At 35.1% G+C, this 17,407-nt stretch overlaps 1 pseudogene; it reads right to left on the bottom strand.

The window, feature by feature from the left end:
• Positions 1-8,861: 8,861 nt before the first annotated feature.
• LOC119509109 lies at positions 8,862-9,800 on the bottom strand (annotated as a pseudogene).
• Positions 9,801-17,407: the final 7,607 nt, after the last annotated feature.

Genomic DNA, 17,407 nt, shown 5'->3' with positions numbered 1-17,407 from the left:
AGCTGACCTGCTTTGCATAGCCCCCAAAACTCTGTCCATCTGATTCCCACTGATAAGATAAAACTCTTTGTTTAGAAGTCCCCAGGTGCCTTCATACACTTGTAATTCTCTTGTCCAGAGGCTCTCTGCTGTGCTGATGCTCCATCATTACCTGTTCCATATAGAGAATCCTGAGAAACAATAACTGAGTTCAGGAAGTTTGCAATATACAAACTATACTTACAAAATCAATTGTAGTTCTACATACCAGTGATGAACACATGCAAAATACAATAAAAATGCAACGACCCTTATAATCAGTCAAAAATATAGCAAAATGTGGAAAACTTGTATGCTGAAACTACATAGTGCTAATAAAAGAAATTGAAGATATAAAATTAATGTAGGAACATACTGTGTTCATGGATCAGAAGACTCAACAGGGTAAAAATGTCAATTCTCCCTAATTGATAAGCAGTTTAAATGTAGTTATTCCTAGCAGTATCCTAGCATGTTTTTTGCTTATAAACACAAGCTTATCATACAATTTATATGGAAAAGCAAAGGAATCCAAACAGATAAAAATTGTTTTGGAAAAAAGAATAAGTTTGAGGAATCCTTTTATCTGAAAGCCCTTGTATATCTATAATAATCAAGACTGTGTTGTATGGGTGAAGAGAAAGACACATACATCAATGGAACTGGATAAAGAATCTAGAAATAGAGCCACACAAAAATATGGCCAACTGGTTTTAGATGAAGATGGAAAAGCAATTAAATGAAGTAAAGATAGCCATTTCAATAAATGGTGCATGCACAGTTGGATATATATATAGGCAAAAAGAACTTAAGAAAGGAAGAAAGAGAGAAAGAGAAAGAGAGAAAGAGAGAAACTAGTATCTGAAATAAAAAGAACATTCAGAAGTTGAACATTCAGAAATTGACCATGAAGAAAACAGCTAAGCCCATCAGGAAATAAGTAAAAGACATGAAGGCATATTTCACTGAAAACATACAGATGTCCAGTAAGCACTCAAAAAAGATGTTTATATTACTAGTCACTAGAGAAATGACAATTAAAACAGATTTATCAGAATGACTGAAAAAATAGTGATAACACCAAATTCTGCTGAGGCTATGGAGAAACTGGATAATTTGTATACAGTTGGTGGAAATACAAAATGATACAGCTATTCTGAAAAAGGCTTGCAGTCAAAAAATAAAAATACTAAACATGAAACTACCTTATGACTAATCAAGTGCACACCTGTGTACCAATCCCAGCACATGAAGATTTACATCCTGGCAAAAACCTGTTTGCAAATGTTCATAGCATAAATAAACACAAAATAAATAAAGAAAGAAATCCAGATTAGAAATAAGAAGTGAAAGTATATCTCTTTGTAGATGAAGTTATCTCATATACAGAACATCTTAAGAAATCCACCAAAAATCTACTAGAATAAATAAAATAGTATTACAAAATTACAGGATACAAGATTAATATACAAAAAATATTTTATGTCTAAAAAGCTGCATTGAACAGACCAAAAAGGAAATTAAGGAAATGATTCCATTTATGAGACCATCAAAAAGAATAAAGTATTTAGGACTAAATTTGGGCAAAAAAAGTGCTAACTTACACTCTGAAAACCACAAACATTGGTGAAATAAATTCAAAAAAATCTAAATAAATGGATAATCATCACAAGTTTATGGATCAGAGGACTAAATATGGCTAAAATAGCAAATCTTCCTGAATTGTTCTACAGATTCAAGCCAATCTCTATCAAAATCCCACTTAGCTTCTTTGCACAAAGTGATAATCTGATCTTAAAATTTGTTTGGAAATTCTCAGGACCCAGAATAGTCAAAATAATCTTAAAAAGAAGACCAAATATGGAGATGACTTCCTCGATTCAAAACATACTACAGAGCTACAACAATCAAAGTTGTCTAGTATTGGCAAATGGATAGACATATAGTCCAATGGAATACAATTGAGAGTTCTAAAATAAACTCTCATATTTATGGTCAATAGTTTTAACAGGATGCCAAGAGAATTCAATAAAGAAAGAATTTTCTTTACAACAAATGTTGCTGCCACAACTGGAAATGCACATGCAAAGGAATGAATTTGGACCTGTATTTCACATCATATACAAAAATCAACTCAAAATGGAGTGAAGACCTAAATATCAGAGCTACAACTTGAAAAATCTTTGGAAGAAACAAGCTGAAATCTGTGACTTTGGTTTAGTCAATATTTGCTTAGATAGGACACCAAAAGCACAACCAAGAAATGACAAATAAATTGGATATCACTAAAATAAAAATAAATGTTTCAAAAGATACAAACAGGTGAAAAGACAGCTGCCCCAATGGGAGAAAATATTTACCAATCATGTATCTGATAATGGACTTGAATCTAGAATATATAAAGAATGTGTACAGCTCAGTAATAAAAAGTGTGGTAGGGAGAAGTCCAAGCAGAGCCTGTCACCTTTCCCTGTGACCCACAAATAAACCTCAGGACAGTGTTAGTCTGACTCTTAGGGTGGGAGATGACTGTGCTTTGACTCCCTTTTGGGAGTACCTGGAGGTTAAATACAGCAGACAGTGGCCACCTACTTGTACATTCTTTCTCCTTTTGCCATTAGCATATGCAAATCTTCTAAGACTAGCTTAGAAGAGAGACTAGCTAAAGTACATGAGTTTTATGACACCCAGGTTACCCCTGCTGATATTGCTGCTCCTGGCAGGGAGGGCACCATGATAAAAGAAGTCTGCATAGACCACCTCCCTGCATATACTGCAGATTGAGACCTGCTGGCCATGCAGGACTGATGCCCACTATTGGAGCTGTGTTTTGTCTCTTCTCTGTATGAGAAAACATTTTTCTGTCCAGTACCTGGGTGAGTAGTGTTTTGCTGGTGGCCTTGATACCTGCAAATCACAGAGGTTGGGACCCTAAAACTTCTTCTTCTGGTAGCAGGCACTGTTATACTCTTTGCTACCATCCATGCAATGAGTCCCCTCCCCTGGAGGTGGCAATAGGTTTCTCTCTGTCTGGCTGACAGTTTGGAGTTGCAAGCAGTGTCTCAACACAAAGTCAAATAACCCGATTTAAAAACCATCACAGGTTTGAATAGACGTTTCTGTAACTAAGATATACTAGTTACCAATAAACACATGAAATTATTCTCAACATTACCATCAGAGAAAAGCAAATCAAACTACAATACCACCTCTTACCTCCTAAGATTATTAGAATGAAAAAAAAAAACAGACAATAACAAGTGTTGGTGAGGATGTGGATAGACTGAGACCTCATAGACCGCTGGTGGAAATGTAAATTAGTTTGGCCACTTTAGAAAATGGTCTGGCAGTTCTTCCAAAAATTAAACATAGAGTTACCATAAGTCCTGCTAATTATACTCCCAGGTATATAACGAGGAGAAGTGAAAACATGTACACACAAAATCACATCCACAAGTGTTCATAGCAGTGTTAGTTTTATTAGTCACAAAATGGAAACAACTCAAATGTCCATCAGTTCACTAGTGGATAAACAAAATGTGAAATATCCATACAATGGAATACTATATAGGGTAAAACATGGAGTTTGATACTTGCTACCACATGGCTGAAATCTGAAAATATCAGGTTTAGTGAAAGAAGCCAGTCAAAAATGACAAAATTTTATGATTCCATTTATATTAAATGTTCAGGATGGGTAAATCCATAGAGGAGAAAAATAGATCATTAGTTGCCTAGGTCTGGTGGTGGAAGTTGACAAGAAGCAAGAAGGGGCTGCTAATGTGTGTGATGTTTTTCTATGATGCAATGAAAATGTTCTAAAATTGATTGTGGTGATGGTTGTACAATTTTGTAAATATACTAAAACCCATTGAGTTTAACACTACAGTTGGGTGAATCATATGTTCTTCAAATTATTCCTCAACGAATCTGTTATAAAAGATAGAACTAACAATTAAAAATGTCAATTAATCTGACTATATCTAGACTTGATTTCAACAGATTAATCAATCTCTGCAAGAGGCAGGAACAATGATTATTCATGTGGATATTATATTTCTTTATGGTTAGGAAAAATGCATGAAAATTTATCAACTTCACAAAAATGTAAAATCTTGAAAAACTTGTTTTATTATACTTCTAAATCCAGTATTTTAAAAATAAGTCCATAATTTACATGGAATAAATGATGGATGTGATTGCCAAGGAATTCTGTGGAGAGGTGAGTTTTAAAAATAACAACATTGTCTCTGATAGAATAAAAACTGAATTTTTATTTTTTGCCTACTCTAAGGTTGACTGATTTCTATTGCTGAGTGATAAACCAATATCTTGAGTTATGAATTACATAAACACATGCATCTGTATGCACATTTTGCTATAATTGCATGTATTACTTCACATATTTGGGGGGATTTGGAGAATTTTATATCATACAAAATATTTTAATTCTTCTCATCAAATAAGACTGGCTGTAAGTACCATGGAAACTTCTGCTCATATATGACATAATGGTAATGAATTAAACATCACATGTTATTGGGAAGGGCATGTCCCTCAAAGCTCCAAATGTGCCATTTACATATACTGGAAATTAAAACAAAGCCTTTCCTGTTGCTTGACTTTTTCATTTTTACCTTTTATTGTGGTAACATGCATACAACATAAAATTTCCCATTTTACCACTTTCAAAAGTACAATTCAATTGTATTAATTGCCTTCACAATATGTGCTACCATCAATACTATCCATTACCAAAACTTCTCCGTCACCCGAGACCTGTCTACTTCATAGCATTTCTGTTCAGCTTTCCACTTGTTTACTAACTCTCCAGTGAATACATGGATGTATGTAGTACCAATTTGCCATTTCCCCTATCTTCCACTTCTCCAGTGGTACCTTTCCCCAATTAAGAAATCATTTGCCAATAAATTTGACACTTGGGATTATAAAGATAATTGTGGATCACTAAATAATTTCTTGAATCACAGATAACATCTTACAGTAAAGGTAATGATTTTTAACTTGCATTCTCAAGCTTCCCCAGTAGTATTTTCTCTCTCTATTTTTTCTCCTGTCTTGTATTCAGGAGCTTCTTCAATGACAACTTATATAGGAGGAATAGAGTTGTTTATTATCTCTGAGTTATATGTTTTCCCTTTTTACCTAAGAACTGTGTTGTCAGATTTTGGATTTCACATGAATCATGGCAATATCCAATATATTGCACATCATTGAGGGTGTCTTTCACAAATTATTTATATGAATTGATACAACTTAGCATTACATGTTGTCCAGACTTCACAACTACATGTTGTGCTTCTGCCTTTCCCCATTGTATCATTTAGGAATGCTTTCCCAAGCATATTATGGACCATCCAACAATTATTGGCTCGAGGAAGAGTGTTTCTTTTCTTTACAAAAAAGAGTCTAACTGTGGAGTTAGAGGGGCAGATAACTTTCATAATTTCAGTAGCTCGGAGTCAGTATCCCTGAAATTAATGCCCTAAATAGTTGAAACTCACATAACAACATTCAAAATCCAGGAAGCAGAAGATGACAGGAAGAAATACTCTCCTTATAGACATCTCTTTTTTACAGAAAGGAGTATCTAACTTGGCAAAGCCCTGGCAAACTTCTTCCTATGTATCAGGGTAATTGCTGTTTATTGTTTTTTTGTTTTTGCTTTTGTTTTTTTGAATTGTATTTCTCCTCAATCTTAATTCCTAAATGGTGGCTGAATTTCTCAGGATAGAAATGTTTTATTAAAATAGATACAGCCCTGTTTTAATTTGTTTTTCAGCATTCCTAATGACTTAATGCTAATTCCTGCCCTCCAATCTCAAATTTATTATAAACCCGCGCAGACTATGTCTTATACTCACTTTGTGATAGCTTTCCATTTTTTGAGTTGACTCATCCAAAATGTACTGGTTTGTTTACCTTTCTGAGTCAATTTATTAAATCACTAATTATACCTTTATTGAATTAATTTTCTCTGCCAGAAACTATTGTAGGTATTCACTATTTTATTAAACACCCTGCTTTTTTTCCTTTTCTAATCTGACACTTGGAAGAGTGGAGTTTTGCTCTCTGTACCATCAGGGAAGTCACCAGGAAAGCAAAAAAGATTGACTTTAAGAGGTGATTAGGCTCCCGGCGTGGAATATGACTCCCGGGGAGGAATGTAGACCCGGCATTGTGGGACGGAGAACATCTTCTTGACCAAAAGGGGGATGTGAAAGGAAATGAAATAAGCTTCAGTGGCAGAGAGAATCCAAAAGGAGCCGAGAGGTCACTCTGGTGGGCACTCTTATGCACACTTCAGACAACCCTTTTTAGGTTCTAAAGAATTGTGGTAGCTGGTTGTGGATACCTGAAACTATCAAACTACAACCCAGAACCCATGAATCTCGAAGACAGTTGTATAAAAATGTAGCTTATGAGGGGTGACAATGGGATTGGGAAAGCCATAAGGACCACACTCCACTTCGTCTAGTTTATGGATGGATGAGTAGAAAAATAGGGGAAGGAAACAAACAGACAAAGGTACCCAGTGTTCTTTTTTACTTCAATTGCTCTTTTTCACTCTAATTATTATTCTTGTTATTTTTGTGTGTGTGCTAATGAAGGTGTCAGGGATTGATTTGGGTGATGAATGTACCACTATGTAATGGTACTGTAAACAATCGAAAGTACGATTTGTTTTGTATGACTGCGTGGTATGTGAATATATCTCAATAAAATGAAGATTAAAAAAAAAAAAAAGAGGTGATTAGGGCAACTGTTATGAGCATGAAATCTTGAGCTAGACCATATGTGTTTGAAACCTGGTTTTAAAATCTAATACCTCTGTGAACTTGGAAAAATTACTAACCCTCTCTGATCCTCCATTTATCTTCTGAAAAAAAAATGGATATATTAATAGAATATACCTCACAGAGCTGTTGCAATGATTATATTAATTAAGACACAAAGAATGCCTATCTTAGTCAATAAGCATGAGATTTTATTTTTACCTGATAGCCGTTATGACCACCCCAAATGCCTTCTAAATGGTTCAACACTTTGGTAATATTTATCCCCACATGACAATCTTTAAATACTTTTTTTAATTTTACTCTGATAAAGTATTCCATTGCATTAGATACATAGGGACATTTATTTCATGTTTGCAAACTAAGGAGATATTTTAGACTCTAATAGCTTTAACAAAAATCCTAGGAATACAAAAATTAAAATGAAAATAAACATGGGAAGATGTGGGGATTGGCATGAAGCAACTATATTCTAAAAGTAGATAGCTCTCCCATTGCCATGTATCAGAAATTACTTGCATTAGAATACAGATTAGTGGAAAACATGACATTATCTCCTTTTCCTTCTCATGGTAGGGTGATCAAACAATGAATATCAATGAATACATAGTCCATAATATATATTGACCAAAAAATAGGGAAGTCAACCCAATGAAAGAAAGGAAACAAACTTCATTCTTCATTGAATAGTGTTTTTAACCCAAGGATCCAAAAAACAATTGAAACATAACTTTTAAGCAGGTTTTTCAGATAAATAAGAATGCTTAACAGTCCATGAGTAAACCACATTATTAAACAACGATAACCATTTTGAGAAAGTCAAAGCCAGAGGCCTTCTATGGCTGCCATCAAGAAATTTATCTTACTTTTCATATCAAATGATGTAGACATAATAGGCTGATTAACCAAAAATAGATCTGATCAGATCCTGTGCATTGAATAATTACAAAGTATGTTGTGTAAACAGACTCATAGACTCATATTTGAAAAATGGCACTGATGAGGAAAGATTGGGATTTCAAGGCTTAGAGTGGAAGCATTTGAGCAAATTCAGAGGCACTGAGACTCGTTGTAACCAGAATTGAGTTGAATTCTAAAACATCTCTGGAAAGAGTATGAAAGCTAAGACAGATGCAAAGGGCTTACATGAAAATGCACCATCACACACACAGGGACACTGCAAAATTTATTCCAATACAGGAGAGGAAAATCAGGATCCTTGTAACAACCCCATTGTAGCTACAATTCTTCCTAAATCTCATTCAGCAAAACCAACTCTCTTACTATCTTTTTTGGTCTATATCTTCCTGTCTTAGTTTCCCAGTTTCTAAAACAAATACTACATGATGAGTTGGCTCAAAGAACAGGAATTTATTAGTAGATAAGTTTTGAGGCGAGGATTAGTCCAAAATCACAGTCCTAGCAAGGTGATGCTTTCTCCCTGAAGACTGTGGTATTCTGAGGTTGACTGCCAACACGGTCCTCATCTTTTCTGCCCCATGGCAGTGCACATGGTGATGTCTTTTCCTTTGTCTTTTGAGTTCCATTTACTTTGGCTTTTTCCTGTGCTTTCTCTCTCTATGCCTGCATTTCATTTTGCTTGCAAAAACCCTAGTAGTTTGGATTAAAGCCCAAATTGATTCAGTTGTGTTATATGTTAACTGAAGTAACATTTTCAAGAGATCCTGTTTACAATGGGTCCAGACCCACCAGAATGCAGATCAACACCAAGAATATGTCCAAACTGGGGTACACAATACAAAACACCACACACCCCAAGGCATTCTATTATTCTTTAATATTAATTATTATGTTCATAATCCATCTCTCACCCACAAGGAAGGCTATTTTCTTACTGTTTTGTTCATAATTTATTTACAGTATTTAGAAGAGTGAATGGTACATAACAGATAACCTATCGATATATGTTGAACTTATTTGAAATGTCTACCCTCTCTGTTGGTACACAAAACAAGATTCAAAGCCTGTAATCTAATTTATAGAAATTATAGTATACACTGAACTTTAAGAAAATATATTATATAATTTTTTCCAACCCTTATACAGGGCATATTTTACATCTTTGTTTCTCAAGCTGTAGATCAAGGGATTCAACATGGGGGTAAACAGTGTGTAAGATATGGAAGCCACTTTACCAGTGTCAAAGGAATGACTGGACTGGGGCTGTGCATACATAAAAATTAAAGTGCCATAGAATACTATTACTACTGTCAGGTGAGATCCACATGTGCAGAAGGCCTTGTGCCTGCCCTCAGCAGAGTGCATCCTGAGAATGGCTACAAGAATGAGCAGGTAAGACACAAGAACTATTAAAAGGGATGAAATCAAATCAAAAGCTGCTAAGATGAGAATTATGACTTCAATTTCTTGTGTGTTTGAGCAGAGCAGAGTCAACAATGGCAGGCTGTCACAGAAGAAATGACTCACAATATTGTAGCCACAGAAGGATACATTAAAAATCTTGATGGTGACCAGAAGGGAAACAAATGTGCTGTAGAGATAGGGGATTGCCACCAGCACATGACATAACCTTTGTGACATGATGGCTGAGTAGAGCAGTGGGTTACAGATGGCTACATAGTGGTCATAGGACATTGCTGACAGAATGAAAATTTCACTAACAATGAACACAAGAAAGAAAGCTAACTGCATGGCACAAAAATGATAGGAGATTGTATTTTTATCCACTACAAAATTTACTAACATTTTGGGTCCCACAGTCATTGACTAACCAAGGTCAGTGAGAGCCAGGTGTCTGAGGAAAAAGTACATGGGTGTTTGTAGCCTGGAGTCCATCTTGGTGAGGACGATCATGCCCAAGTTGCTCACCATGGAGATAAGTAGATGATGAGGAACAGCCCAGAGTACAGTCTGCAGCTCAGGGCGGTCTGTGATCCCAGTCAAAATGAATTCATTCAATACTGTTAGATTCTGTTTGTCCATCCAGGTTTATCAGGCAACCAACTCTATACAGGGGCAAAAGCACTGTCAATTGCATCCATATAGTGTATTGGGCACTTTCATTATAACTGATTTATGGGTTTCTAAGAAATAAGATATACATTGTCATGAAACAACCTTGGATAATATGAGGGAATTTGAGCAGATTGCAAGAAAGTAAGGTCACTGGTATTGCCTTTATATAGCGAAGACTCCTAAAAATTCCCTTTTATAAAAAGATCCTTCTTTTAAAGGAAAAATAGTATAAAATCACTATATTACACAACAACAGAGAGGCAAATTAAAATACACTGAAGATGAGGTATTCATGGATTCCTGGATATTATTTTGAATTCATTTGACAATTAATGCCAGAAGCACTCCTCTGTATAAGTATATGATGCAAATAAACACAAGCACAATCAAAGAAAATGTGTATGCATATCCCAAATAAACCTGAGATTGAAAAAAAAAAAATACCAGAGTGAGATAAGGATGACAGGTTATGGTAAAAGAATGCTGTTTAAAAATTTGTGACTACTGATGCTTACTTTGATAAAAACAAAAACAAAAAGGAATGATCTTGATAACAATGAAAATAGCAGTGCCAGAAGTCTCTGAGTGTATTCTAAGCATGTAAATAAAAGTGATTATAAGAAATGTGCACTTATCTCATATGAAACTGTGCTGATAAGGTTGTGAATTTCCGATATCTTACCCTGTCCTGTGCAAACAATTTTCTTATGTCAGATATACTGAACTGAGAATCTGTAAATATTATAATGAGAAATAATATTTTCAGTGAATGAAATAAAAAAGCAATAAAAAATCTTGCATAGTTTCAATGATGTAAGGCCAAAGAAAAATACTGTGCTAAGTACCAATTTTGTGTAATGTAAGGAAGAATAAAAAGGATTTCTCCTACCAAATTTGGAATTCTATGAAGAAAAGAAACTGCTTTACTATAGTTTTCTTTCTTTGTTGAATTTCCAATTCTTAATTTTAATGCACATTTATATATTTATTTAAATATGCATTAAATATTAGATTATTTTTGAGAAGGAAAGGATAGACATTAAATGACAAACAGTTTGGAAAGACATCAAAATTAAAGACTGAATGCTGGTGGCCTCATAATTCTGTGATAATTTTTTATTCCTATCTCTTTAGTTAGGTTTCATTTAATCTCAATTTTGACTTCCATTATTCATACAATTTTTTAATAAATCATAGATATATATAGACAATACAATTTTTAGTTTCAAAGATGCTTAGGAGATTTTAGCCTGCTGACCATGAGAATATAATTGAAAAATCAGCATGAAAAGAAAAAGGGAGAGGTCCTATTTTGCTCAGACACTTGTGTGGTAGAATAAACACAGCAGTGAATCAGAATTCCTAATATGTTTTGGCTCTGTCATTGAATAATAGTGGGGCATTGCAAATGTCACTGAAATATTGTGGATATTGATAAAATATTGCACTATGAGAAATTATCTACTTACCTGTAATGAAGACTCTATCTTGACTTCTTCATTTGCTTCGTAAGGTGACAGAGTGAGATTAATATATGGATATGTTTCACCTTGAGATGCTCCCTGAGGAGACACTAGGCAATTTGTTGATTATCCCTGATGCATTTGAAAACAACAAAATGTCTGGATCATATCGATTAATTCCCCAGGACAATTGGAATTTACCAGGAGCAAATATTTATTTATTTATTTATTTATTTATTTATTTATTTATTTATTCATTCATTCATTTATTTCATACATTCCTACTTTTTAACTTTTGGTTAACTTTACATTTTAACACACTGGGATCTGGATTAAAATATTGCAAAATATTGTAAGACAGGTCTCTTAATATTCCTGCATTTCTACAGTGCTCTCCTCAAACAGATGACAAAATGGAGAAGTTTTAAATACTGCTCTGTTGAGTTATTTGAAACATTTAAATGAAATAAAATAATAAAACGTGTATACAGGAGATGTTGTCCTTGACATTTTAAATTTGTTTTCTTAGAGCAGTTTGGTTTGGTTGCTTTGTTTTTGTTGTTCTTTTTTTAACCTCATGGACAGAAATTTGTTACTCTTACTTTTCATTTCATAGTGAACTGCCAGCATCTGTCTCCTTAAAACTTCACTTTTGTTATATTTTCTTTCTTACACTTCAAAATTCATTTCTTTGGCTTGCTGTCCTTTCCAATTGTGCAGTCAACTTCCCTGTGATTGTGATGCCCACCCAGCCTAAGAGAGCCAGCATGATCTCACCACAACTTCTCACCCTGCTGGTCAGCCTCTAATGAAAGTTCATGTATCAGACAATGTCCAGTGTCTCCTTTGGCCTCTGGACTGGAAAAACCCTCATGGGCCACAAATGGTGAACACCACCAGGAGAATCAAATAACCAACTGCCCTGGGGCTAAAGAAATAACAGGACTTGAGGACATGAACCTGGGGAAGGGAAAGGAGAAGCACCTGGGCAGGGGATCAGGGTGACCCGTGACATCTATGTGGGGAGGAGTGCCCCCTCTGGAGGAATGGATGTCTATGGGGAGAGGGGTGGCTACCCTTCTAGAAGAGTGGAACCTGCTGAGGGAGTATGGAAATGTTTATAACTCTCTGGCTGGACTAGAAGCCTTCATGCAGCAGGCACAGGAGCACTGACCCCCGGAGGGATACTGAGGTGGCCTGGAACTTCAATGTGGGGAGGAGCGGCTACCCTCCTGGATGGATGGTACCTGCCAAGGGAGTATGAAGGTGCTTGCACCTCTCCAGTAGGATTAGTAGCCAGACTGCAGCTGTGGTGGGCTGGGCATTGTTAAGAGGCTGTATGTGCCATTACTAAGGAAGCTTTAGCAGCAAAGGCAGCTGTAAGCCACCTGGGAGATAAATTAAATCTAGGAAAAGATATGAGGCTAGCACAAGCAGAATTGAAAGATGCTCTGGATAAAATTTAGAAATACTGGCAGGCCAGTACACTAGGGTAAGAGGGCATAAGCTGCCCAAAGGGAAAGTTAGGTGTATCTCAGCTCCCTAACTGGGGCCTTAAAGCGTGGGACCCTGTTGATTCCTCATCAAAAGTTGATGAGCCCCTGTCTGGGAAATTTATACTAAGGAAAGTAAGCATGCTCAACCTCTGGTCCAACAAAGGGTTAAAACAGAGGCAGTTCAACACCCTGATCTCCCGAGGAGGGAAGAGGGCAGGGCAGTAGCAGCAGTTAACTCTTTCTTTCCAACCAATTGGAAAGAAGTCTGACTGATATATTGCCTTTTGTTTGCACTGTGAGCAGGAGTAAGTGCCATGAAGGGGCTAAGGGGAGAAAACCATCCAGGGGGGTCTCAGGCATCCTAGCATCAGGGCCTGCATTTTTTAGTGGGGTCTTCTCAGAAGTGAATATGATTTCTTACTTGATAAATTAGCCCATTTCCTGGTATTCTTTAGATAAACCAGTGATCCCTTCTTAGAATAATATATGAAATTCACACCCCTTCAAATCACAAAAAGAAAATAGAAGAAAATGAAGATTACATTGACCCTTTTTGTAACATGCAACTAATTAACTTTTCTTTTTTCTTTCCTTTTCTTTCTCTCATTTTTTCCTTCTTTTAGGAAAACATTGCTTTCTTTTTTAAAGTTTTATACTTTCTTAAAATACCCCCTGATAATGATTGGGATACTCCGCCTATGTATCCATGGTGCTGCTGGACCCTGATGTGGTAGCTTAGCTTTCTTTTCTGAAATAGTAGTTTCCTGGATGGAACACCTATCCTGAAGTATCAGAACCATTGCTAAATACTGTCTTTTGACACTTCTTGGAGTTTTCTAATATTAAGCAGTTAAGGATATAGAACTCTCAAAATCTACTTCAGTCAAATGATTTCTGAAGCACTTGTATTGGTCACATTGTATGCTATTTTTACCTTTGATAAAAAATCAAATTTTAAACAATTGACCAGCTTGGATATTGTTCATCACTATGATAATTGTGACACTCTTGTAGTAACAAAGTGTTCAGTTTGTTTAAACCAAAAAGGACATGTGCAGCTATCAGAGGCTCATCCTGCATTGTATATGCATATTTTAAACTTTACATCTTCTAGTAATATAAGCCCTTCTTTTCTATTATCTCTGGAGATTTGTTTTATCTAAGTTTGCTTTTTTTTTTTTTCACCTTAGTACACATTTTATGGAATGTATGTTATATAATAGACTTGATTTGAACTGGTGTTTATGTGAGGATCTGTAAAACCATTTATAAATTCTCATATTTTGATAAATTGATGTTAGTACATTTAGAGATTGGGTTCCCTGGTATCCCTACTGCTGGGGGTGAGCTGTGGAGGACTAGCAGGGATGGCCACCCCCCCAGGGGGATTTACCCAGTTTTAAACTTTGTTCACATTTATTAGGCTTTTGCATTAATGACTATAGAGACTGTTATTAACAACTGTAAATTACAAGGCTTCAATATTTACATAAATACTACCCAAAAAGCTGTATTTTATTGTGTAAGTGGTCAGGATTATACAAATAGCATGTTGGGTGAATGTGTCAGTTTTACATTTTAATGAATCTTCATTATGATTCACAAGGTAAATTTAATCTGAATTGAAATTTTATTTCAACTCAGTTTATAATTTGCTGTGTAAATTTACCTGTTTTGAATGGTTATTAATATTTTAATTGGGTACTTTTTTTGAGTAAAAACAATTAAAAATGTTTTCTATATAACCTAATATGAAAACTATGCCTAATCACAGATCAATGATCCAAACTTTAACTATCATAGCAATATGACGCCATATTATTAATATTACTTGATGGTTTCTTTAGCACTTTAAGCTCAATGAAATGACTCAATGCTTTTAGAGTAGTTTATACTTTCTTTTGTTAGTTTTATACTCTTTCTTGCTTGATCTCTGTCTCTCAGCTGCCATTTCTTATGTTAGTAAAACTTAGTCTTCATATCTATCTGTTAACATTTTGCTCTCAATATGCTAACAGCTGAGAAAGCAGAATGTCTAGCTATACCAGCATCTATTTAATATTTTTCACAGGTTACAAGCATGAATTGTGTTCACATGTGGGTATGGCATAAATTTCAGGTATTGCTCAGATGTTTCTTTGCTTACTTCCATAGGTTTATGTTCTGAATACTTGATGTGAATAAATGACCTCCTTATACAGTGATTCAGTGTTTAATCCAAACCAAAACAAATCATAATTCATTCCCCAAATTTCAAAACAATAGTTGATCAATTGGTTTGTGTTATGCCATTTGATGTTACTGTAATTTTTACCAATTAATGAAGTACAGTGGTACCTTGGTACTCAACTGTTTTGAAATTCATTGAATTTGATACTCAGCACTATTGACTCAAAAATTTTGTCCTAGTGCTCATTGTTTGTTTGGTGCTTGATGTGCAAGCAACAACTTGTCAGTGTTGGTTGCCTCATGATTTGCTATCTTTCTCAACCAAAACAAAGGGTCACACATTAATCATGTCATAATTCTTGCCCTGTGTACATCCCCTTGTGGTCTTCTCTTAGCTTCTGTGGTCATTTCATGTATTTTTGTACTTCTTGTACTTTTGCAAATATGAGAGTATTCAAATTCCTTAGCAAGAATATGGCATGCCTAGTCTTCTTCACCATCATTAAGAACAAAGAAATGATAAAAGGCTGATGCTGAGAAAGGAGTTAAAGTAGTGACAAAGCAACATTCCCAAATATTTGAGGAAGCTGAAAAACTGTTACTAATTTTGGTAAACCAGAAGCAGTTAGCAGGTGATAGCATATCAGAAGCTGTGATATGTGAAAAAGCAAAAGTGTCGCATGCTGATCTTTTGAAAAACAAACAGGGACTGAGAGATGAGAGTGTTGAAGTTTTTAAGCCCAGCCACACTGGTTAGATAATTAAAAAAAAAAAGGACCAGCATCCATAGCATTGTAAGACATGGCAAGGCTTCTAATGAATTTATCAGTGAGATTCAAGATTATGTAGAGGCAGAGGGTTTTGTTCCCAACCAAGTTTTTAACTTTGATGAGACTGGACTTTTTTGGGGAAAAAAATGCTGAGTAGACCTACATCACAAAAGAGGAGAAGGCATTACCAGCTGCAAACCAATGAAGGACAGGCTCACTCTTTTGTGTGCAAATGCTAGTGGGGACTTAGAGCTCAAGCCTCTGCTCATCTATCTTAGTGAAAACCCATGAGTTTTCAAGAGGCATAATGTCATAAAAAGCAAATTCCATGTGATATGGAGGGCAAATAGCAGAGCTTGGATCATGAGGCAATTTTTCATTGACTGAATAAATGAAGTGTTTGGTCCCTCAGTGAAAAAAATATTTTCTGGAGAAAGATTTGCCTCTGAAAGCTCTCCTACATCTGGGCAATGTGCCTGTCCACCCTACAGGATTGGAGGATGACTTACTGGAGGAGTTCAGCTTCATCGCTGTAAGGTTTGTACTTATTGTTTTTTGTATTCATCACACATCCCAGAAACAATTAATGATGAGTACCAAGGTACCACTGTAATTGAATGCTAAAACCATCTGGGTTTGCTTTAATTGTAACATGCAGATATTACTCCAGAATATAGGTTTCTATAACATGATTCTCAAGGAAGCATTTTTCACATCTTTGTTCCTCAAACTATACATCAGTTGATTAAGCTTTGGAGTGACAATCATACAGAATACAGTGGCTGCCTCTGCCCGAGACAGGCAGGATGTCTGTCCAAATATTTATGGCTCATTTTTTCAACTCATGTCATTTCCAAAACCATCAGGTCAAATGATCATTTTACCACTGAATTCTGTCAGCTGTTTTCATATTAACTCACAAACCCCACAAAGTGAACAGCTAAAAGAAATTGTCTTCTCTCATCCAAACATATGAAATGGTCTATCAGTGGACAGAACTTTGAAATAGAACAGCAGATATATCTATATCTTTCAGCAATTGTGTAAAGTGATTTGCTATAATCTACTCACTCATAGAATGAAGATATAATTATTTATCTAATGAGATAAGAATAAATATTGAAGGACAAACCATGTTAGTAAAATTTAATCTTTAAAATAATTTTAAATACAGAATGTCTGAATTAGTTTGGAAATCACAGACAAAGACTCATATATTGTAATATTTCATGAGCTAATCTCTAAAAATTTTCCAGTAACATTAGGTCTTTTGGGGTTTTGCTGAACAGAACAAATCAAGATATTTGTTGGGAAGATATATTATGAAAGAATTAAAATTTGCATGACAGTTTATGTTTCATTGAAATATCTTGTTTAAATACATAGCACTGTTTTCCTTTAATAGCAAAAATGTTGCTAATTCTACTGCTTTTTTGGAATTTTAATTTCTTGACAATCCATTTATTTTTCTATACCCTCAAAACTTTGGTAGGATTGATAAGAATTATTCTGAGGATAGAATTAAATTATTTTTCATTGAATGTATTATGCTTATTCATGTATTGTTGATTTTGGATTCAGTGAAATAAAACTAAATAATTCATAATTAAAGTAGCTGTAAAGAGTGTAAATTAAATATTGCTGCAAAAATTAACAAAAATGAGGAAGGTCAGGTC

Source organism: Choloepus didactylus, chromosome 14 (assembly GCF_015220235.1).
Source record: "Choloepus didactylus isolate mChoDid1 chromosome 14, mChoDid1.pri, whole genome shotgun sequence".
Classification (NCBI taxonomy): Eukaryota; Metazoa; Chordata; class Mammalia; order Pilosa; family Megalonychidae; genus Choloepus; species Choloepus didactylus.
This window is presented reverse-complemented; position numbering and strand designations above follow the sequence as displayed.